General features: G+C 35.0%; 1 long non-coding RNA gene across 1 annotated transcript; it reads right to left on the reverse strand.

Annotated features, from left to right (window-relative positions):
• Positions 1-4353: 4353 nt before the first annotated feature.
• Positions 4354-6557, reverse strand: LOC148981857 (uncharacterized). The gene is made up of 4 exons (XR_016155313.1): positions 6483-6557; positions 6338-6376; positions 5574-5657; positions 4354-4474 (listed from the first exon to the last, which is right to left on the reverse strand). It is a non-coding gene; the product is annotated as an uncharacterized LOC148981857 (long non-coding RNA).
• Between the last annotated feature and the right edge of the window lie 3350 nt (positions 6558-9907).

Consider the following 9907-nt stretch of genomic DNA (forward strand, 5'->3'; position numbering starts at 1 on the left):
ACTTTGAAGGTACTTTGTAAAAAACAATAAGTAAAATTTATTTAATTTTTTCAAGGAAAGTTTTTGCACTGATATTTTTTGAGCAAACATCACACATATAATTAAGTAAACTATATTTAACTAAGTTAAGTGAAAGTAACTTAAGAAATTAAGCATTTTTTATTTAGCTAATTAAAGATTAAGTAATATCTATTCTACTTAATTGAAATTTTCATAATACATCATTTCACTCAAACAATATAACATTGAATTAGACCACACTGTTTAAGTAATTAATACTTGCAGTGAGTCTCATCATGTTTTCACTTTTGATATAGCATGTGTGAATGCAGACCTCAATACTTTGCAGACAATGCACAATGACGGTAACATTTGATAGATCGTTTTTGTGTTTGAATGTGTCATTTTAAGTAGAAAATGAACTCCAAATGTCACAAAATGGCAAATTACTAATCCTAACAACAAAAGTAATGATAAAATAGTGTAAATACAGCTGGAAAACAGTGAGAAAATCAACCTCATTAATTATCCATGGCCCAGTGCATGATGGGAACAGCAGTATCAGAAAAGTTGAGTAATTTTACTTAATTTTATAATGTTGATATTTACGCTTTCATTTCTACACGATTGAATTGAGTTCTACTATAGAATTTACTTATTTTTTTAAATTCTTGCCTGAACTAACCTTTTTTCATGTAAATTACATTGTTTTTTCCGTAGTATTTACTTCACCACAAAATAATTTTTATCAGTGAACAACTCCTAACTAATAAAGTTCAAACATTATTAAAGACAAATGACCTGACCCTGACCCCGCCCCTAAACCTACCCATCACGTGGGTTTAGACAAATCGTACGAATTAGTACGAGTGAGGTCGTACGAATTAGTACGAATTAGACACTTTTTAATCATGCGTCAAATTCGTACGAATTGGTCGTAAGATAGTGTTGGAGACACACTGTAAAATCTAACAGTTCTTACTAAGATGTTTTAGTTAACTTTACTTAATGTCCAATAATTTGTTGAATTTACTTAAAACTATTTACTAATCTGTACTTTTTGCATGCGATGCCTTTGTTACTCAGAAAACCCTAACATTACTTGACTAGACGTTATAACTAGTGATGAGTCGTTCGTGATTCATTCATTGTGTCTGTCACGCGACAAGTGAACGAAAGACTCGTGAGGTAAAGTAGTTATTTATATTCCCTGTAAATTATTTTTGACTGCATTATAATGATTTCTTAATTCAGAATATGATCAAGATTGCATAGGGAATTTGTCTGTTAAAAATATGACATTTAAAGCCCCTTAAATGAATGAAATGACTCAAAAAAAAACATTTGTTCATTTTGATGAACGAGATCGAACAAGAGAGTCAGTGAACTGATCCGAACTTCCCATCATCATTTATCACCGACTGCATAAGAATACTTGTGGAGACATCATTGTGTGTGTATGTGTCCATCCAAGCCGAAGGAGTCGTGAAACAAAGCTTGATTATGTGTTCATCTGAATGGCGCTTCTGTGAGCGTGTATGTTTTGAGGGTGTGCTCACAAATTTTAGAGTTGTTTTAGAATTACAAACACATGCAAAAAAACAATGTTTATATATAATGGTTAAATGCAATTAATCTGCGACTCACATGCGTTTCGTACGGATCACGGATCAACTATACCTCAGCCTGCTCCGCCCTGGTCTCGCCCTGAGCCTGCTCTGCCCTGGTCTCGCCAATGGAAAAAACGAAAACCTAAAACGGAGAAGAAACGCTGCAGCTGCGTTTTGCGTTTTGAATCTCCGGAGGGCGTTTTAGTGTGGACGAGACGAAACGGTGGAGTTTAGAAACGCTGACGCAGATGCTGACGCTCGGCTCTATGATTGGGTGTCATCAGTCATGACGTGTCCTTCCCTGATTCACCAACCACTGTTTACACCGGCACGCGCATGCCCAGTGTTGGTGAATGGTCACGTGATCTGCGTTTTCAGTCGTTTTAATGTGGACGGAGATCAATTCTAATACGCAGACAAAACGCTGGTGTGGACGGAGATCGTATTCATTTTAATTCTCCGTTTTTAAACGAAAACGCAGTAGTGGCAGAGTGTGGACGGGGCCTAAGAGATTCCGGAAGTCAGCTGTGATTGGACGCCTGTCCATTGACCCGTAATTCACTTGACTTGAGACATGAGACGTCACTTAATTTGTTTAATTTATTGTGGTTTATTACTGTGTAAAGTGATTTAATGCATTGTCAATATAGAATAGATTCTTACAAGATACTTCATTGACAGGACGTTTTACTAGTGATTGCATTGTGGCCAGTGTTGTGCAAGTTACTTCCAAACTGTAATACATTAGGTATTACTTGTTACTGTTATTTAAAAGTAATTCATTACCTTACAATATTACTGTCCCAGAATTGTAATGCGTTACATTACTCATGTATTACTTTTGAGTTACTTTCACCAAAATAACTAAGTAGAACTTAACTTTTGGGCTGTAACGATATGCAGTATGAAACCGAAATCGCGATTCGCCACACGACTCAGATCCACGAACCTACAGAATCGCGACACACCTCTTCCAACTCCAGCGTTATTCTCCTTACCGTCCAGATCCAATGCTGCCTTATCTTTAAATTAGGCTATTAGTATTATTTGAAGTTAACATTGTAAAATACGTGGACCTACACCACAAAACTAGCTGAGGATAAATTATTTAAAATTGGGGAAGTCCAGCATTATGGACATGATGACATTTGCAGTCAAAACTTGAAATAAAAATTCTCAGAAAATTCATGTATTGAAACGTATATAGGCTACTTCCTTAAAGGACTCCAGACATTAGACAAATATCAGTCTATGTTTTATTTTTAATATTAGGGAAAAGACACATTCATGCGTGACAAAAAAAATAGGAGGCAAAATCGATTTTTTGTAATTCTGTTAATTACACTGCACAAATCGGATGAGGACGGGTTGGCTCTCCAGTCTCCATAGAACTTAAAATATTCATTTTATTTTAGTTTTCGTGTTCGCATTTATGAGGAAAAAACAATGTTACAGACGCGACCGCTCTGAACTGGCACTAAAAGACTGCTTTAAAACTTTCACATAGTCTGTTGCCTTTAAGAAGTAAAAGCAGACAATACACTGTAATACAACTGTAATACAAGCCTCACTGAACATGTAACGAGTAAAATATTACTGAAAATTGATTAGTAATGCCTTACACTACTGCGTTACAGCAAAACGTAATATGTTACTGTAATGTATTACTTTTGTAATGCGTTACTCCCAACACTGATTGTGGCGTTAAGAGATATTTAAAGACTGCAATGACACATTTGCATTGACTCGAGGTATAGACAGTTCACACCTTGTCGAGGAACCGGAGGTCGTTTGGAGGAAGGACCCTATGAAAAATTGCACATCCAATAAGCAAATTATCTCTAAACCCTTATTACCATTTGGTTTACTTCTGTGGAGATGAGAACATTGTACCAGTGAAGAATTGTACCATCTTTCTAAGTGAAGAAAATGATGTGAAAAGCGAAGGAAGTGGGGGATTAGGAACAAATGTTAAGAGAGGACAGGAGGGAAAGAAGCTTCCATGCAAATTTACTCTGTGGGCTGTGGATACAAATGGCAGTATGTGTTTGTGGTGTCCATATCTCAGGAGATCAAAGTATCTGAGGTTCTGTTTGTCTTAAACCTCTCATTTCTCTCCTTCATTTCCTTCTAGATTATATGGAGTTTCAGTACGCGATGATCTTGCATTTCTTTGGTTCTCCAGAACTGTAAAAGACACTCTTTACAGACACTGTGACTGCATGACCGAAAAACAGGAGCCTTGAAGATTTCATGACACACGGGACAGGAAAGTTCAAAATATAAAACAAATGACATGATGAATATATGACTAAATGATTGAATGAATAGATAAATGAATAAATGTGGACAAATGTGAATTTTTGATTATCTCAGCTTGTTGCTTAATTCATGGTCGTGAGTTATTTGGTACCATGATAGGTACATGACACTTCTGAACCTAGCAAACTTATACTGCTTTTAACACCAACTGAGAATCCAGTTCCCAGGACTTTTACCTCCACCCCAGTCCAATCAATAGATGCACCCGTGTCAAATCCATATCTCACTTCCACGCCAACTGGGCCGGCTTTGGCTGATGCACTGGCGACTTCGGCTCGAGCCATTGCTCTGACTCCATCCATACTGAATTCAGCCCTAGCTGAAACACTGGGGCCTTTGACTTCTGCCTCAAATACACTGAATTCAGCACGAGCTCGTCCAACTCCTGCTTCTGCGAACACTCCAGCCATATATTTTCCCATTCCAGCATAGGTGCGTTCTGCACTGGCATCGGCTGGTCTGTCAAATTTGTTATATGTACTTGGCGTCGTCTACATAGTGCCAAAATGACTTAGTTTCCCTTTTGTATCCTTTTCCTTCATCTAAAAAACAAAACATTATCTTTAATGTAGTGCACATATACAGACAGTCTACACAATCCTCTAAACAGAATGTCTCTAACTGCACATAAAGCCAAAATAAAAGCAAATATGATCTTCTGGATTTGCACAATCTGTTATGCTTGTGTCTCTTGTGCATGGATTATCCCAGAAAACATTTTCTGTTGTGAATCGTGTTGTGAAGCTTTGTGTGGTTACCTAAAAAAAAAAGCTAAAAAATGTGGAGCTTTTAGGGTTTGGACTGGAGGTGTTATCCGTCCGACTGGCAGGTGTGTGAAGTGGGTGTGGCCAAACTATCGCATATCACCATCATGTGTATTCAACATCACTTTTGCACCCGCAATTAATGTTGAAAAAGTGATTAAATTGTATCCAAAAATCAATGGTAATTGCTTTAAATCAATGTTACAATGTGATGTATTCAGTTTTTTTTCTATGTTCTATTTTAATTTAAGATATGAACATAGTTTTTGAGATGTGAACATAGTCATAGAACATACATTTTCTAGTGACTACATTTTTCAATTGGCCCAAAGGAAATTCTTTAAATTGATAAAATTAGCTATATTTGGAGAATTTCACTTGGGCCAATTGAAAAATGTAAATGTAACCAGTCACTAGAAAATTTTGAGTTGGGGAAGTTAGAATTTTTTTACAGTGTAATATTGGATCCATTCCTATTTTGGACATGATTATTATCAGTCGCTAAAGGGCATTTACGTTCTAATAGCGCCCTCTTGTGGCAATATTCAGAACAATTACTCAACATTGCCCAATAATACTTTATTAATGTCATTGTTGTACAAACTGAATACTGTTTAATTATTTAATGGATGTTTATGGAACATCTGTATGTATATGCATGTTTATTTAAACTAAGTGAAAACTTAGACCGCTAAAATCAAGGCCCGGATAATCAAATCGAAAAGTTGAGGTGGGCCTGTGGGTTTAGCTTATTTAATGAAATATTATTTTTTATTTATAGAAGCATAACAGTTTCAATAAGGTAAAGTCATTTTGGATATGTGGGAATTTGATTAAGAGGGGAGAAGCTGATGTTTTAGGGTTAATTTAAACTTACCTGTTGCCAGGGAAGGGCAGATGCAAACAAGCATTAAAAGAAGAACAAGTTGTTTTCTCCATTTTCTTGGTGATGTGTCTGTTCCTGGAAAGACTCAAATCAGTGTTGTGTATTGATGCAGACACAACATGAAGTTATTTTTAAGCATTTTTGGAACGATAATTTTACCGAAGAACGCATGAACAGAAATGTTAAAGGTTTCTAAACGCTTTAGAATAGTTCCGTATTAACTAACTACTTAATATTGAGTGAAGTCATTGTAAACTTTTGAAATGTTTGTAAGGTTTTGGATAATGACTCAAGTGTAACTAAATCCTTCTAAAGAAATTATTACCTCTTTATTTTAAGAATTTTTCTTAGACAATTGAAATAAGTTCACAGTGTTAATATGCTCATGTTATTAGCACATTAGTGTAAAAAATCAAAATGGCATTCAGACATTGCAGTCAGTTTCTGCCAATTAAGTGAATTAACTTTTAATTTACAGTACGTTTCTTACAGTAAAAAAATTGTAAAAACAACAATACACTCTAAAAAATGCTGGGTTGTTTTAACCCAATTTTGGGTCAAATATGGACAAACCCAAAATGTTGGGTTAAAAATGTAATGTAAAAATTTAACCCAACGGCTGGGTTAGTCCATATTTGACCCAAAGTTGGGTTAAAACAACCCAGCATTTTTTAGAGTGTACTTTGTAAGTGTTAGTTACTTCAAAGTTTCAGTTTGTTTGCTCTGTAATTTTGCAATCATGAAGACGTTCTTACCAGGAAATGCATCAGGATCCATCGCCATTTTCAATGTGTCTGTGGCAGATCACAAATGCATTAAATTGCTATACAAACAAATATAAAACAAATAAAACGAACTCAATATATGTTGTTTAACTTGTTGCAAGAAACGCACTCTCACCTCGGGCTGCTATATGAGGTTGTTAAAATTTTCTTTCACTTTCTGTTCAAGCAGGTCAGAGGTGACGTGTCATACTATGGCAAGCTGTTTTTAACTTTTATTCATTTCCGGGATATGAATTCTTGATATCAACAATTCAGTTTTTACTAGTTAACATGTTAAAGGTTTTGCTGCTCACTAGTTAACTAGTACGCCTTTGTGCATCACTAGATGGCCACTAGTTTGTCAAAAAAGCCAACTAGTTGAGAATTTTGGTCTACTAGTTCGCCATTTAAGCCTCACTAGTAAGATGAAATAAATGCGTACTAATAGGACATTGAATAAATGCTCAATGGGCTTTCCATACTAGTGAAAATGTAATTATTGATATCAAAAATGAACATTGTTACTAGTGGCCAATTGTTGATATCAAGAATAGACATTTCAACTAGTAACAATTGAATTCTTGATATCAAAAATAAAGGTTTTTACTAATAATTGTAATAATTGTTTTTCTGATCTGTGATATTGGAATTTCTATTTTTGATATCAACAATTGTGGGTTTTGTTTTTTTATGGCAGCCTATGGTGACATTTCACTAGTGAAAATGCAATAACAAATATCAAGAATTAGTTTTTACTAGTTGAAATTAAATGGTTGATATCAAGAATGGTCCGTGTAACGCTTTGCAGTTCTTTGTTCAATTTGCAAATTAACCTCTGTGCAAATTGGCTTCAAACTTTAATTTTCCATTTTTCACAAACGGATAATTGTCTCTCAGTTTCATTTTCAATTCTACATGCTTGGGTTGGGGGTGCACGTGGATGCATTTAAACAGACCGGTGTAGCATTATGTATATGGCACGTCTGAGTCTTGAAATAAATAATTATCGCCTACATGTCAGAACCCGTGTGACTGCGGTTAAAAACCACAGATTCCTGGAAGATGAGTTATACGGACCAAGAATGATCATTTTAACTAGTGAAAATTTGTTAAAAGTGTAAAAATTAGTTACTAGTGGATATCAAGAATTAGCATTGCTACTGGTAGAAATCTAAAATTCCTGATATCAATAACTATTATTTTAACTAGTCAAACATAAATTCGGCTTACTAGTTAACTATTGGACGGCAAATATCTGCACTAGTAGTGAGCATTTTCATCTCACTAGTTAACTAGTAAAGCCCAAAATGTCCACTAGATAACTAGTACGAGCTAAAATATCTACTAGTTAACTATAAAAACATTTTAAACCTTACTAGTTAACTAGTGAAAGCTAAAATGCCCACTAGTTAACTAGTTGAACTGTTTTTTTACTTTACTAGTTAACTAGTGACACTCAGAATGTCTACTAGTAGTACTAGTGAATGCAAAAATGCTGACTAGTTAACTAGTTGAACAAAATGCTAATAAGGGGTGCTAGCGGGCATATTTTAAACCTTCCTATTGGCTGTCCAGCAAGAATTCCCCCTCCTGCCAAAATTTAACCCTCTAAAGCCTGATTAACTTTTAGTTTTGTCAACTGCCAGCTCATTAATTAATATCTAGCAGAAAAAGTGAAACCAATGTGAAATATATATATATATCTTCCCTGCACGCCTGACAGCAGTGAAGGTAACGCTCCAGTCCTCATGTGTGGGATCACTTTACACTGAGTGATGACAGCAGTAGTGTGGAGGTTATGGTGTTTATAAAATACGACCACATTATCCCTGTTTTAGCTTCATTACACTGGCTCCAAGTATGTTTAAGAACTGACTTGAAATTTGTATTGATCACTTTTAATGTTCAGAAGGTCTTCCTTTTGGACTCACGTCCTGGACCTATCTGGTCAGAAGTGACCGGACACCTACAAATGAAACTTCCTCCATCCCAGTAAAACCAATGCAATTTATTTTCTTCTTTTTAATTTAGCATTTTAAAGGGATTTGATTGAATTTATTAATATTTATGCAATATTTATGGTCTATTTTTGCCATTGAAATTATATATATATATAGCCTATATATATATATATATATATATATATATATATATATATGCAGTAATGACTTTGCACCCTAAACATGAGGTATAATTTGTGTTTATGTAAATGTAATGCGGGTGATCTTTGCTCTCATTCATAATTTGTAATTTGTTCCCTGGCAAATTGCTTTAGCTAAGGGCAAAGTGAATTTTGACAACTTAATATATTTAGGCAATTTTGACTTGAGAATGACTTTTAGGCTATACTTAGGCTATACTTTAATAATGGCTAAATATTGATATTTAAAAATGACATTTAAAAAAAGAAACAGGATTGTGTCATTTTATTTCATATATTTCATATAGCCTATATTAAAATATATACAATATTCATTATTATACATTATTATAATATCCTGATTTTCGTGTTGTTATAAACAGTGAAGACAATCACTAAAAATACCTAAATTAGATAACTAGAGCGAGCTGAGTGACGCGATCGAGAACGCGGGACTTGCTTCCGAAGTTTGGACAACCCTCGTCGCGCCGCTGTGACGCAATCACACTTTCAGAGTTTCAGCGTCGAGTCTGAGGTGAGGAGAGCAGTTTTTGGTATTTCTCTTACTTTCTCTTTTTAACTGCATGATGCGGCTCAGTACGGTTCTTCGGCTCGCTTCGCTTTTCCTCTGCGTGGTAGACTACGACTCACTCGGCTCGGTTCACTTTAGCTCAATATGTGTTTTCCCACGGCAGTTAACGTTAGTACCGCCTCATAGTGAGTGGGGTAGACGGATCGTTAAAGTTTATCCGCTCCTCATGCCGTACTTTACCATACAATGGAAAAGCACCAATATTTACACATCTATTCCCCTCACCGATCTCAAACTTTGACTTTTGACTAGACATTCAGTAATTCTCACTCCAAACATCGAGACAATCACTCAAACGAACACACACTCGCTCAGGTCTGAATGAACTCCACATATTCTCCTCAGGCTCGCTGCTGCTGCACTAAATGTGTCTATTTTCACATATTTGGCAGATCAAATTTGTTAATACTGGAACAGATACTGATAAATACTTTGTAAATAATACATTGAGACAATAGTGAGCCACGTTAATCATTGTAAACCTACACATAAATGCTAATATAAATATGAATACAGTTTGAAATAGCATATAAACAATATTGTTTTGTGCTCTTTATTTTAATTTTGATCATTGTCAGTTTCTGAAAACTCTTATGATCTAATTACATTATTGCAATGAATGAAGTTATTAAAATGTCAAACTATATTTAGATAAAGGTGGACATATTAGGGTGTAGTTGGGTAGTTGTGTCAAAAAAGTTTGTTTTTGCATTGTTGATGTTTTATATGTGTTTTGTGAGAAATTACAGTGTTGTCTATTAATATCCTAGTTGACTTCCAGTATAGTTCAATATAGTTTTATAGTCATTTATCCTAGCTCAAATAATGT

The sequence above is a fragment of the Pimephales promelas genome, chromosome 3, assembly GCF_988280905.1.
Source record: "Pimephales promelas chromosome 3, fPimPro1.hap1.1, whole genome shotgun sequence".
In the NCBI taxonomy this organism is placed as follows: Eukaryota; Metazoa; Chordata; class Actinopteri; order Cypriniformes; family Leuciscidae; genus Pimephales; species Pimephales promelas.